Source organism: Epinephelus fuscoguttatus, linkage group LG6 (genome assembly GCF_011397635.1).
Source record: "Epinephelus fuscoguttatus linkage group LG6, E.fuscoguttatus.final_Chr_v1".
Classification (NCBI taxonomy): Eukaryota; Metazoa; Chordata; class Actinopteri; order Perciformes; family Serranidae; genus Epinephelus; species Epinephelus fuscoguttatus.
Genome location: NC_064757.1, coordinates 42,048,519 through 42,064,000, shown reverse-complemented (window position 1 = coordinate 42,064,000; position 15,482 = coordinate 42,048,519). Strand labels below are relative to the sequence as shown.

Below are 15,482 nucleotides of genomic sequence, written 5' to 3'. Positions count from 1 at the left end.
GCTACTTTTTAAATCTCCTGTGATGGGACGCACACATAACACATCATCCAAATGTCACACCCGTCCTGCTCATGATCCCATACTTTTGGATGTCCTGTTTATACAGACATTGTTTTGGCGCTGTTATTACCTCCTGTGGTGGATTAATGGTGAGACCACTCTCTCCCCCTATTGTGCAATCGTACCTTATATACAGAACAGCCTGGCTGCATAATGGCGCGATATGACAGGAGTTCATGACAGAATACCTTATTCCAGTTGGCCTGCCAATATGCTGCTGCACTTGAATCATGGTTGTCCATCTTTATGGAATCAAAAACAACAAAAATCAGTAAAGGTTCAGTTAAATTTGGTTACACTTGACCTGATTGTACTTTTCACAAGTTATAAAACTAATTTGATTTCAGTGTGTAATTACAGAATGGTATTAACCTGATCTATGGTGTTGACAAAGGACAAATGAAGGAGAATTTGTAGTGTGTCTAACACTGTACGCTATTGACCCACGTGTCATCCTTTTGTTCACAGTGTCAAGTTTTAAACTATGGCAGAAGGAGACTCTATCTCCTCTTCTAAAAGTCGTGCACACACTTCATCCAACTTGACTAATGCAAAGCCTTGATGATGCACAAATGACCCTGGCGGCTTTGAACTGTCATCAATCCAATTAATAGGAGATGGCTCTGAATCCATTACAGCAAATATAATACAAACATTATTATATTAACCTCCAAATCTCGTCTAATTCTATCAACATAATTAATTTAATCCATTTGCAAAGTGCCGGTTTTATGAATAATTAATAGCAACACTTAAATATTAAATATTCATATTTGTTCATGGATCTCAATTGTGTTGGAGCGCTGCAGAGCTGCTCTCAGTCAGCTGTGGATATGTGTGTGTGGATGTGTGTGTGTGCCTTGTGTGCATAAGACTGAACTCCCTAAAACAACTGACAGCATCAGTCATTTCAGCGTTGAAATGACAAAGCCCTTTAGAGGTCGTTAGGAGTTACAGTATGATGTCCGCTGGGAGAAAAGGAGGAAATAGTGTGACACAGAGCCACAAGTCTAACTTTGACACCAAAGACAACCAGCTGTTTGTTTCCTGCTTCTTACCGGTCAACGTTGGCTTCTTTTTACAATGATCAAGTTGTTTTTGGGCCTAAAACTCCTAACCTTTCACCATTGTAGTGTCTAATTAGAAAACTTTTATTTTTCCAACATATGAGGGACATGTGTTCAGGACAATGATTTTTTTTTTTGAGTGTGTTTAACAAAATATATTAAGTGGAAATTTGGCCTTTCATTGAACATCAGACGACAGCAGATCAGTGTGGTAACTGCTGAAAAAGAACCAGGAAAATCTGCAATGCAATGTTTCTTTGACTCCTGCCGATAAATTGCTTCCTGATCTGGTTGATGAGGTTTTCCAACCATGACAACTTTTGGGATGAATCCAAGGCCATGTCAGTCTTTACACACATCTATAGTTAGACCTACCTGTGTGACAGTGACTCCTGGGTTGCTGCATCGGAAGCCTCAGTCAGATCCCTGTTGAATCACTGTAGGACTCTCTGAAAGACACAGAGAAGAAAACCCACTAAGGTCACATGATCACACCTGAGGCAAATCCATGACAAGTGGTTGAAAGCTGGGAAAGTGAATAAATGGACCTTTGAGCTTTAGTTATTTTGTTCAATATACTGTTCTTAAAGATTCAAGAACTGTCACACAAATTTTGTCAGAACATGATCATATATTCAACAAGGTCTCACTCCCAGCACGTCGAATGTGGCAGCTTGGTCAGTGGAGTTACGCTTCAAACTATGATGCTCTTGGTAACCCTAAATGTCAGTTTTAGAAGCTCAGGGACTGAATGTCATTATCTGCTTGATACATAGATTGTGTCTTTAAAAATAAACTTGTGTGTTCACAGGAAATCTAGGTTTAATCACCAAAACTACTTGAGGTTTAGAAATAGGATTATTGTTTGGGTAAAAAAAGGTATGTTTGTTAAATAACAACTATATCATGTGATATATATGTGATGTATATCAAGGAACATGTACGTCTATACTATGTAACCTAGTTAAAAAAACTCAACGTTTCATACGAGACACGAACACTGGTCTTCTGGGTGAAAGTCCTGTGTTTGTTGGAGACATCCACCACCCCTCCCTCCCACCCTCACTGAACTTTCTTGCTCTTCACACTAGATCATTGCTGCAGATGGGTTTACATTGGAGTTAGCTGAAAGCTAACACCTCATACAGACGCTAAAGGGTGCCTTGTGAATTAGAGCAACACAATCTCACTCTGACCTCGTCACATATCAGTGTTTGGTCATGGACTTTCCACGTACAGATACAATGTGCAAGGTACCCTGGGTGCATTGGTTGTTGTTGTTCTGGGATGCATGCATTGTCTTTATTCAAAATACACTTCTGTTTTCACAGGAAATATACAGTTTACATACAGTCTCTTTCAAAATAAAAGCACTATAGAGGTTCAACTCCACAAACTGATTTTTTTTCATTCAACAACAAATGCATGTGGCTGGGTTAGTAAAAAAAAACAAAAAACAGGGTTTGGCTTTACAATCTTACAGGAAGTGAAAACCAGCCACCTGGATGAATTTCGGAGATTGCTGGAACCATCTATCACCACTCCCACCCATCCTACTTGGACCTCTGTTGCCTTAACTTTCGTTTTTTCTTGCAACTATAAACTATAATGGCAACCGGCCACAAATCATATTGATGTGAAAGGACGACTTTTTCATTGGTGTCTGACGGAAATCACTGACCAAGCACCGGATTTTGACCAGGTTGGTCAGAGTCAGACACAGGCGGCAATTGATAAGGCTGCCATATTTGATGCCCTAGGAATGAAAACGTGCTGATATACTTATTTACAGAGTAGCTCCTATCAAACATAGACTTTCTTTACTGAAAAAAACCCATTTTCAGGGAAAAACCCTAGTTTATTACAGCGGAAGTGCTATAAACAGTCAAAAGTATGTGTTTTCAAATGTATCCATATTATATTAAAATCTGCTGTTAACATTACAGGGGTGAAAATGAGAATATTTTAAAAAACAACAACACTGGCAGTGATTTTGATGCAAAACCAGAAACCATCGAAGCCAGCTCCAGTCAGTCCCTGGTGTGTGTGCGTGTACAGTCGGAGCAGACAGACTGACTTTCATGGACTCACAGTCGGATTCACCAACTCTCTCTCTGTCTCACCTCCTGGGTCCCGGCCATATATCTCCTCCTGTTCTCTCGCCCGTTGCCCAACACTCAGCAACTCTTGGCGAGGCATCATTAGGTATAATGTACTTCCCCTTTCTCTGTCTCCCTCTCCCAGGGATATTTTGGAGTTGGGAGAGCGAGCTGACCTTACTGAAGGGCTCACACTGTGCTGCCAACTCTGTCCATCTCTCTGCCCCCCTCCCCACACACACTCCCCTCAGCCCCACCAGTGTTTGGTGCTTACACGTAGTGATTTACTATTTAAAGCAATGTTACAACCACCAATCAAAACTATGTTGTAACTCTTGTTATTTCCCTCATTAAGAAGCAGCTTTAATTTCAACTACCCAAAGACTTTGCTGTGATCGGCTGCTTAATTTGTTTTTAATAGTTTCTGTTGTAACATTGAGATACTGCAGATGGGGATCATCCTTTCTTATAATATTACTTTGAGTTGTAAAGTATGAAAGGAACACTTTACATCAGTGCTATTGTTCGGACATCCATAAAAAAAGTATCTGAGAAGAGAGAGCTTTTCTGGATGTCCAAACCAAACCCAAATTTGGTTGCAGCAGTGGTTCCTGCTCCCTGCAACTTTTTCCACATCTGATGAGTTCTAGATTGGCTGAACACAACCAATGCAGCTAACAAGGTGAGTGTAGGCTCTCCAGAACCAGACACCATTGGGTTTCATAGGCGGGTGGTGCCCCAAAGTTCCTGAGCAGGACACTGGATCAGTCAGTGTCCAAACAACAAATGACTGTCAGGGGGGAAAATTATTGACTCAAGTATCAAAATTTTATTTTTATGATTTTTAAATTAATGGTAGATGGTTCAAGGGCAGACCTTCAGCTGCTTAAAATAGTGACTCGAATTCAGCCAGCCCAGCCGACACTCCCTGCTGGGTCAGCAAACTTTCTGTTGCTGCCATTACACAGATTAGACCAGCACGTTGTGAACCCCAACACTGGGGTTTGCACCAGCTGAATTCAAGTTGCTACAGCCACTACTGAAGCTCCATCTCTGGAGATTCTGCCCGCTGTCTTCCTGGCAAATATTCTCTGACTGGCAGGGAGAGGTAAAGGGACCATGCGGTGGCTAGCTTGCTAATTCTTGTCTATTTTTTGGTCTAATAAACAGAGAGACAGACAGAGTGGGGTGAGGGGCCAAGCAAATCAATGCACTGAGCACAGCTCTACAATGGAATAAGATTTTACTCATTTTAAATACTAAAAAAAAGAACTAGAATTACCATCTTGCGGTTGTATGCCCCTGTGCACTTGTCAAGTTGCAGTTACAGTTTACATCCATGTATGCAAAAACATGGATGCTTCACACACCTTCTACCCGGCAGCACAGAAGATCTATACAGTCAGCACAGTTTCAAGGTCCCTGTACTAAGAAAATCACAATATATAACAAATTGGCACCCAAGTATCGTGACGGCATTGAATGAGGAGCATATCAATCCCAGCCCAGGAAAAAAGCATCAAACGCATTTCTTGCTGCCCTCTGGTTGGTTTCAGGTATTTAAATGGTTGTGAGCATGTTGTCAGAGCTTTCACTCTCTAAGGACAGAAGGTGCCAAACGTCATACAGATTAAAAACCCCTCTGAGACATATTTGGGACTTTGGTAATCAGAAAACATACAGTCTTGGAGCTTTAGAGTTTTTTTAGTGTTGTTGGAGACAAAAACACAGTTCAGAGGAGAGTTAATGTTGGACTTAAATTCATCAGGTGGCCAGAAACACAACTCCAAATGAATGCTTATGTTGTTCCATGACTGCTGGATGCTCAAATAGGACTTTTATTGACTTTATGAGGTGATAATATGTCAGCGTTGTGTTTTCAGCTTCTTTTACTGCTCCCAACAATCAGTAATGATACCTAAGTTTAGACTGGCTTTGTGAATCTGCTACATTGTCAAGTTCTAACTAGTCAAGAACAACCTCGATATGTCAGCTAGGTGGGGTGCTGACACTGAACGCTGTGGTAGATTTCCATTATATTTGATGTCCTGTTGTTTTAGACACTCAGGGTTCAACTAGTTCAGTTGTTGCCTGAAACAGTTTGGTCATTTTTCTCCATACACTCGAGTTTATTTAGGCTCTGCCTCTCCCGACCTACTAAAAGTTTGTTTGATAAGATGGTTTTATTCTCACATAAAGATTTGTCCCTGTGCAGCTTCAGTTGATTTATTCCTAAGGCGCTTGCAAATAAACAAATACCCTCCTCCCAACACTCGTCACTCTGCCATGTCCAGTGACAGAAGCAGGTGCTCGGTCCAGGTGGGCCTGCCAACACACGAGGCTGGCACGGGCCAGCAGGGGGTCCGACCAGGCCAGGAGTCCACACCAGGACTGATATCATACCTCCAACACTGCAAAACCTGTTGCCAAACTCCCCCCTCCATAAAACACATATACTGAGTGAGTGCTTTAAAAGGCAGAGCAGGAGGGTGTGCATTTGTGGATGAGCTGATTGTTATGGTGAAATGATAAACTGGAGGGACAAATTAGCCCCAAGTTTGAGCCTCAGTCTGTGTGTGTGTGTGTGTGTGTGTGTGTGTGTGTGTGTGTGTGTGTGTGTGTCTGCGTCGAAGCTGATGAACCCTGCCTGGAAGACGATCATTAGTGAGTCAAATACCAGCACAAATGGCCGCCCGCGATAATGGCTGACATTCATCTATGTCTGAGTCTTGTCCAACTCGCCGCTTAACGCTCACACAACGAGGGAGCTGAAGTCTGACGAGTAAAAAAAAAAACTTTGTGGAGGAAGGAGTCCAAACTCATTTCCAAGTATGAACCTGTGTCAGTTTATACATGCTCACATTTACATTTTGAGCTGATGTGCTAATTTAAAGTGAGTGGAATTACCTCAGATTAACCCTACATGACTTAGCAGCACAGGATTACAAGCGAATAATGGTAGAAAGTGTTAAGATCTGAGCTGTAACATCCTGAAAATAGATTTAACAAATTATTCCTCTCACCGTAGAATAATCATGTATGATGAAGTAGTGCAAAGGAAGGAAATAAAAGCTTGTTGCGTAACATTTTAACACTCACCCACTTTGGTGTGATCAATCAGGCGCCCGTGCACAGTCCATCCCTCTGCCCCCCCATCTGTTATTGCAAGTGCTGTCCATATAACAGGCGCCTGTCAATTTCGCCTGCTTTTTATTGACTCATCCTCTGAGCCACGGAGGGGTTTCGATCACAATTATCATTTTTTATGAATACATTTTCATGAATATATTAGCGTCCTCCCCACCACCGCCACCCACCACACACATACACATACACATTTGGTGGAGTGTTGTTTTCTCACAGTTAATCAGTGGCCAGATAAATCAGAGGCCATATTTGCAGTCCATCTGCTGGGAAGGTGCAGTGGGCTCCAGACGCCATTCAAACATGCTGGACAATAACAGGAAGTGGAGAGACAGCACGCAGACGTTGCAGGCATCACACTTCACTGTTCACTATGTTCTGTCGTTACAGATGTCAGGCCAAGAGGATTTCTTTTTTTCTGGAACAGAACGCAGGGAACTTTTTTGGTTCTGCTTGTTGAAACTTGTGACTAGTTTAGATCTTTTATGTTATTACCAGTAAATAATTTAAAAGTTGTTTATGGGAAGCTGAAGCACTGCTACAGTTGTAGAGTACAATACAGTCTCTGATACTCTTGTTCCAGCCATCAGCGTACTTAAATCCCCAAACTTCCTACTTGCTCATGGCTGACATTTAAAGTGAGACTATATAACTTTTACAAGAAGAAATTACACTGTCTTCTTTTTACAAATGAGAAGTTGAACTCATGAACAAAATGACACACTCTTGCTCAGTTTAGCAGACTTACTTGGTCTAATCTGAGCAGCAGGTTATGGAAGTTTATGTCGGCTAACGTAGGATAGATAATGCTGTATAATTCTGTGTCAGTTCGCCGTAAATGTCACTTGTGTAACTGATGTTGACTCAAAAAATTATAAAAATCTCCACCCTCATCTTTTTTTAGATACAAAGTAGAGTTGGGTTGATTTCCGGTTTTGCTGATCCAGCCTGGTGTTCGAGCCTTCACTGGTTTGATTTTATGCAAACTGGCTGAACCAGCATTTGTTACTATGACATGTTTTAGCGAATATAATCGTAGCCTACGTGTCACAGCACTTAATCCAATTTCAGTAGAGAAAGAGCTGAGAGAGCAACCCACGCTGTGTTTGTTTACTTGAAAGTTCATGTGTTGTTTAGGGTGATGACAGGAGACATAGTTGAGTTTGTCTCTCAAGAAACTAAGCCTGCACCAATATGATGACCTTTTGGATTTGAAGGCGACAAAAGAGGTGTCCTAGCTGGCTGCAGGTGCTGTCTTGAATTTGACTTTATATCTGTTGCTCACTTTGAAAGCGCTGCAATGGATTGGGAACGGCTGATTCATGAAGTTGAAATGAGGAATTACCACCATAAAACTATTCCACCATATTTCACTACAAAAACCTAACACAGACGCAGCTCGGTGAAGGGAGATCGCAAGGGAGCTGAAAGTCTCTGGTAAAGTAAATGGCCATTGCTTAAAACAAGCTAGGCTAGGCTAACAGTACTTGCTGTTGGCAATGTTATATGTCATTTCTAGTAAATATTACAATATAAAACGTGTGTTTTCTGTATAAAAACTAACGTTACAAACATAGGAAGATATCAAGTAGGCCATCTTTTAAGTGGTTAAGTGTCCAGTCTGATTTTCCTCTTTGCCTTGTTTGAAGTTGCAACTTCAACTTTTTCACCACTTGCAGGCAAAAGATGCAGTTTGTTATAGCTGGGTTTGGTATGTTTCACATTTATCTTGTTCGTAGTTCATAAATTCAGCACTAAAAATAGAAGTTGTTGTTTTCCACCCCTCATTTTTTCCGCCCTTTAGGAGTTCTATGCAAAATTTAGAGTGTATGAGTTGTCTCAGGCTGTTTCTCACACACTGTTCATACCTACAAAAAAGTATAATTTGTATACAGCACACGTAATCATGAGCCAGTAATTGTATAACCCATGTAAAGGGAAGGTTGTGATCATTTGATCAATGCACTGCCAGGAGTAAAGACGGATGTAGTATAGAGAGCAAAAGTGAACACGGACTTTGTGAAACAATGTGAACTTTGAGTTTTTTAAGGTACGTAGTCACCATGTTTCTTTTACTAAACCAGACCTGTCGACCGGTTTACTACAACAAACCACAGAGAAGCTCAGATTACGACACACACACACACACACACACACACACACACACAGGTAGCATGACTCAAAAATACAAAAAGCATGTGGTAGCAGAAATCGCAAGGTTACACACTGTCTTATTTACAAATGTTCAGCTTTTACATATTTTTCATTTATATATATTGACTGTTTTTCTAGATATTTTGCTCACAGACAAACAGAAGTAGAAACATGACTTCTTTGTAACCTTATTCACAGACAAGATGCCTTTGAAAGAAACAGTGGAAGGAGAAGAAAAATGAAACAACCCAGGAGTCAGAGACAGGGCATCGTTGCTTAAAATAAAAAAGAGCAACTCCACTGGTGAGTCTCTGAAACTCTGAATAAAGACCCAAACGGTGGCCGGGTGCTTTGTTATTCCAGATGGCTTTATGGGTCATGAAAGAGTGATTCACGCGTCACTTTAAAAGTGCTCGTCGCTGGCCTGCCGTCTAACCGCTCCTCTCCTTAAAAAGCGGGAAGCACCCCATCAATTATTTGCTAAGCAGCCATACTGAAGATCTCACTTTGAACAGTGTGTGGGGACGGCAGCCCTGTCAGCGTGATGATAGATGCACTGGAGGCTCACGCTGCCCCAGCACGCCTCTCTGAGGGTCGGCAGCTGTACAAAGCCTGAGCTGTGTGTGTGTGTGTGTGTGTGTGTGTGTGTGTGTGTGTGTGAGAGAGAGTGTGTGTGTAGGAAAGCAACAAACACATACACTGAAACACACACACACATAGGCACGCACACCCTCAACTCCCAGGGATGCGTGCACAAACACACCTGCACATATGCAAACCCACATTTGCAATAACACCTTGTTTTATACACACACACACACACACACACACACACACACACACACACACACACACACACACACACACCCGTAATACACAAACACATGTGGGAAAACTAATAGTAGCCTGAGAACATTATTACATGTACCCAAGTACAATTTTGAGGTACTTGTACTCTACTTGAGTATTTCCATTCTTCCTTTATACTCACCAATATTTCATATGGACATACTTTACTTTGTACTCAACTTCTTTATTTGACAGCTGTTCCTTTGCAGATCAAGATTAAATAAGGAGACAGGGCGCACCTTGTAACCAGTGGTTACATTTTAGCCTGTCTCACCACTGCTGGCTGCAGCACTGTGTCTCAATACTGGACCAATTTCAAAAACTGTTGTTACCACGAGTCACTTAGACACAGAAACATGACAAAATTGGGTCCAAGTTGAAAAATACCAAAGCTTCTCTTCAAAGCGTGTATTATAATGATCAATAATATGTAACACTAAAAGAGGCAATTCTCTATAATGTTACTTTTGACATTTTAACTATATTTTGTTGCTAATGATGATATTCTTAAGTAAAAAGTGTTGAAAAATGCTGTAAAATACTGTAAGTGTAGTATTCTTACTGTTATTTAAGTAAATGATTTGAATACTTCTTCTACTTCTGCTAAAAAAGCTACACACACATAGGAAGACCTAAAAACGCACATGAACACATGCAGACAAAGTTTCCACAGTACAATAAGTTCATTAAACAAACAGCAAACAACAGAAGAATGCAACCAGAAGAACATCACAATCAGAAATTTGGGTTTAATTTGTACATCATCTTAACTCTGCACAGCTGCAAAGCCACCAGAGCCTGGGCCACTAATTACACCGTTTGCCACTTTAATGTCCAACGTAACCATTGAGGATTCAATCGGGTCTGTTGAGGATTAATAGAGCATTAATCAACATGCGCTAATTAGCTAATAACGTGTTAATTAAATCAGGTATTTAAAGTTCTGAGACATGTAGTGCTTATTCTACCGTACACGTGTCATTTACTGTAGAGAGAGGGAGACACAGTGTGTCTGTACATTGGTGTTGTAGCAGGGACGACAGCGAGTCAATACAAATGTCACGGTGTTGGTTAAAGCCGACCCTCATCGCTCCATTGGGGTTTCCCTCTTTGCACCATTGTTATCCCCCTCCACCCGACCCCTGACTCCGCCCACGTCGACCCGTAACAAGTCTCATTTCTTCTCCCCAGTGATCAGCTGTGACAAATTTACACACAAAATCACTTTGGGATCAATGTCGGCGTTTAGGCCGCCATACGCCGCACGCTCAGCTGACGTTCATAGATTCTGCTGAGCAGGATGGGGAATGGCAGAAAGCCAATAGCTGAGCTTGTCTTTGAGGTTCAGATCAGTGAATTACTTTGATAGTGTGGAGCCCGTCTCAGCGCTCTTAATGTGAAATCAATACACCCTGTTCCACTTACCAGTGTAAAACGCTTGACCTGAGGATTGGCTTTTTTGTTTTTTCTCCCCTCTCTTTGTCTTCTAAGGAATGGGTCCGTAAGTTTGAGGACAGCTTGTATTTTTGTGGTGACACACATATTGCTGAGGCTGCTGTTCATGTTACATCAGACACTGTAGGGCCTTGGCTCCGACTACTCTGGGCACAAACTCACATCAACCAGCAGCTCAGACTGTTACCTGACTTTCACATCAGTAACAGAAAAGAGAGCAGTTTGTGCAAGACAGAGCTCATACCATCAAAGTGCATTAAAAGGCAATTTATAAACATACATTTAATGATGTATATTTCATGAAATGCAGCTATAACAGCCTCAAATGTTCTGGTTGCATGTTTTCCACCAGATTTTATAACTCAGCTGAAGGGAAGTCAGCCAGCAAGAGCATTAATAAGGTCTCACTCTGATGTTAGTTGATCAGGTCTGGTTCATAGTTGGTGTTCCAGTTCATCCTGAAGGTGTTGGATGAGGTTGAGGTCAGGACTCTGTGCAGACCAGTAAACTTCTTCCACACCAAACTGGGAAAACTATTGCTTTATGGGGCTGGCTTTGTGCATCAGGACATCACAATGAACTATTTCCATAATGCTGGAAACACACTCATGTTAAAAATATCACTGACTGCTGCAGCATTACAATTCCCCTTCACTGGAACTTAAGGACCGACACATCCTCATTTTGAAGTTGCCAAATAGGCTTGGTCTGTGACTTCTGCATCAGACACTGACACAAAAAGGCATTGTTTCTTGGTGGTATGATGTGTAGCCTGTAACGCCACCAGGAGGCGTCTCAAACTGACACTGCCAGATAACAACGCAATTTAAGGAGCTGAAAAGTCCTTATAATGCAAGCAGGAGAGGCAGTGGATGAGTCCAACAAGCATCGGACTTTCCCAGTGTGAATGTAGAGCCAGACCATTATGTTTTTTTCTAAACCTAACCACGCAAATTTGTTGCAGAAGGAAATAAAGATAAGTACGAGGTGTTTAATTCACACAGCAGCCCAGAACGTCAACAACAGACAAAGGAGGATACGTAGTGCGTCATATGTAGATACTGAAATGGCGATATTTGATGATTTTTTGGGGGTACACACATATAGCATTTTTTAAATATCATTATTATATATTATTATATTTTTTATTATATATTTTTTTCATATAGCAGGGCTCAGCAACCTTTACTACAACTTTTTATCCCCCCAAAAAACATCTGTCTGAGGCCACAAAACATGTTTGAGCCTTAAAATAAAGGTAACACAACTTACTGAGTCTAAATTAGCTTTCATTAACATGTTTTACCTAGGCTGAGCAAACGTCCTCTTTTGCCCGGACACGTCCACTTTTCACGTCCTGTCCGGGGCATCCGGGGGTTGTTTATAAATTGATGATAATGTCTGGTTTTCCTTCTTTGTGTGTGTGTGTGTGTGTGTGTGTGTGTGTGTGTGTGTGTTAGAGTACAGGCCGCATATTTCTGTCCGAACCCGACAGTCATGCTGATTTGTTATGCCCGAAAACCGAACCGAGCCCGACATTATTTAATGACCAAAGCACTGAGTTTGTGTCACACAGTGGTTACAGGCTATTTAACAGGCCGGGCGTGCGCCGTGGGTGCTCAGCGGAGAGGGAGACCTCCGTGTTTGAGACGGGAGCAGGAGGCGGGAGGTCCGAGGCTTCTAGCGAGAGGAGAGGGAGAAATATAACAAAATAAGATAAAATAGGAAAAACTTCTCCCTCTTTTATTTTATTTTCAGCGTTTAATCAAAGCGGAGGCGGGCGGCTGGAGGTCCGAGACTTCCAGAGAGGGGAGAAGTAGAAACAAACAGCCAATGTGTGTCTGTGTGTGTTATGTTCAGGTGTTGTCACGTAAATAACAGTGCCCAAGCAATAAACAGGACAGACAATAGGATTTTATTTACTTTTACACTACATTTTCACTGAAAGCTGACCGAATCCGACCTGAGCCCGAATACAATTTATAGCTACATTTTTTGACCAAACCCGCCCGACCCGTCGGGTACCGTTGGGCTCGGATCGGGTAGCCACATTCTAGTGTGTGTATGTGTCCCCTATCTATAGGGGCCTATCTGAATTTCTGTCTTTGAGAGATATTATTTTGTAATATAACTGAATTTTCTATCCATACATATACATTTTAAATATATTAAAATTATAAGGCATCTTTGAGTAAACTGAGAGTATCATTTAAGTAGGCTATGTCGTGGCCGGCCGAGTGTCCTCTTTTTTGGAAATCAAAATATGGTCACCCTAGTTTTACCTCAAAGCTATTTAAGATTATTTGGTACTCGAACTTTGCAGTGTTGGTGGTGAATGCAAACAAATCTGTTCAACCACCATTAAATTCTCTCCAAGTTTTGGATTTGGAATCCGTTGCTAGCCTAGCTAGGGAGACTGAACACTAGCCGCCATTGTTATTATTATTATTATTATTATTATTATTATTATTTGACTTTCTTCCCTTAATTTGACAGGATAAATGAAGCTAGATAGGAAAGGGGGTAGAGAGATGACATGTAGCAAAGCCTGTGGGTCGAAATCGGTAAGGACCTAGCTTCACTGTACATGCTGCACACACTCTATCATATCTTTGCCAGAAATTTTGAGGAAAATGCACCAGACTGTTTTTTCCTTTTTACATCTGGGGAATGTAAGAATCATCTTAGGCCTCCGACAATGATCAATGAAAATTAGAAAAATAACTGTTATTTACTTTCCTATCATTTTGGTCAAAGCCACAGGGAGCCACTGACGAAGGGCTAAAGAGCCACAAGATGCTTTGTGCTGAGCTGTCTCTACACAAAGCATCTTAAAAAATAAACTACAGACTGTAATGTGAGCACAGTGTAACAGTTAATTTAGTAACCTGGCATCCCAAAATGCACCTGGATATGTGCTATTGACTCAAGCAAATTCAGTCCAATTATGGTTATTGTATAGGTTAAATAACTCTGGGTTATAGATGATTAAATTCTCCATCTTTCTTTAAAATCAGATTTAGGCAATAAAGTGAAAGTCCATTTCCTGTCAACCAGAATGCTATTAAACATGCCTCAGACACATCTGCATATTCAGGGGTCAAACTAGGAGGAGAAAAGGAGGAGGTGAAGCATCTTCCATCAAATGTCACTACACTAAGTAGTGGACCTTTTCTGTAGTATTAGTACCCAAACCTCTGAGGGTTTTCTTGTTTTCAAGTTCACAAGTAAGGCCCACTGGAAAAGGAAAAAAAAAAATCAAAAAAGGTTTTCATGTGGAGTCACAAATCTGAGAGAGTTTTCAGAGTAATCGAACACTACAAGAGTTGATTTCATGCAACTTTAACCAAAACCAGGAGAAAACGTTGATAAAATCAGCTGTTTAGTTCGAGGTAAAATCTGCACAAGGTGAACTGTGAGGCTCCTCTGAGACCACAGAGACACAACGACACCATGTGATATGAAAAAGCTGCTTAAAATCAATTGTAGTTTTTTTTCCCCTGTTCTCATTCACATCTCTCCTGGTGGATCATGTTTTAATAAACCCTCCGTACATCCTCTTGACCCCCCCCTCCATATCACAGTCTCCTCCTCCTGTCTGTCCCCATGCTCCCCGTCACCTCACCTTAAAGGAGGAGGCCACAGATCAATACGTTTGATGGGGAGGCAATAAGCAGCCCTATTAAGTGACAAAGGTTTACTCTGTAACAGCTGGGCTGGCGCGAGAGCCGAGCTTGTCTGACTAATGAATCGTGAAACAATCAGGCAGTAGCCATTTGTGTTTAGATCTGTAAATATGGCGCGGTACAAGTGCCAGACCATCGCTGGCACTCCAGCTGGGGCCACAGATGGTCTGGATTGGAGGCGAGGCGCAGGCAAACCGTTAGCTCCTCCGGCCCACACTGCACCGCACCTCCTCTGTCTCTGAGTGACAACTTCACTTTCGCGCTAACTTAGCCCGCCTGCCCCACATTGGGAGCCAGGATTTGGTTAAAAAAAAAAACCCGAAAAAAAAAACAAAAAAAACCTGACAGCTCCTGAATGGGAGCCCAGCCGATGAGCAGTCTTGCTGCAATCCGGCAGAGGGAACCAGGGGGAGTAGAGAGCCGGGCGAAAGAGAAGAGCAATGATGATCCTGCTATTTAAAGACATGATCAACCTAATTAACCTTGGGATGCCAATGACTAATTCTGAGGTGGCTGGTCCACCACAAGAGTGGCGAGGTGGAGGCCTCATAAATCTCACTAATAAGAAGCACTTCCTCAAATAGGAGGAACATGGGCGCACAGGCTGGTCATTATTTGGAAGAGGATTGGGAATACTGTATGTGGTGTTCTTATCAGTTAAGCTGGGGAAGGAGGCGGCTGGTAATGTGACGGAGATGGGCTGTATTTCACCGGGCGACAGCTGAGTAAATACAGAAACATTCAAATAGACAAATAAGAATTCATTTCAAAGACCTTTTGTCATTTGCCCGCACAAATGATTGAAATAGAGACAGAATGTATTCTGCAGTTGCAGCGAGGAGGGAGGGGGTCGAGGCGTTAGCAGGGGTTGGGGGGCGTCCTTGAAGATAGAGCTATGAAAGAGATGAAAGGTTTATTTAATCTATTTTCAAGGTAAAATGATCTTCCGGGCGCTTTACTCTACACAT

General features: G+C 41.8%; 1 long non-coding RNA gene across 1 annotated transcript in view; it reads right to left on the bottom strand.

Annotated features, from left to right (window-relative positions):
* Positions 1–15,482, bottom strand: part of LOC125890499 (uncharacterized) — a 45,008-nt gene that overhangs the window by 11,559 nt on the left and 17,967 nt on the right. The window contains exon 2 of the long non-coding RNA XR_007449564.1: positions 1,503–1,576. This is a non-coding gene — a long non-coding RNA (uncharacterized LOC125890499). The remainder of the gene's footprint in view (positions 1–1,502; positions 1,577–15,482) is intronic.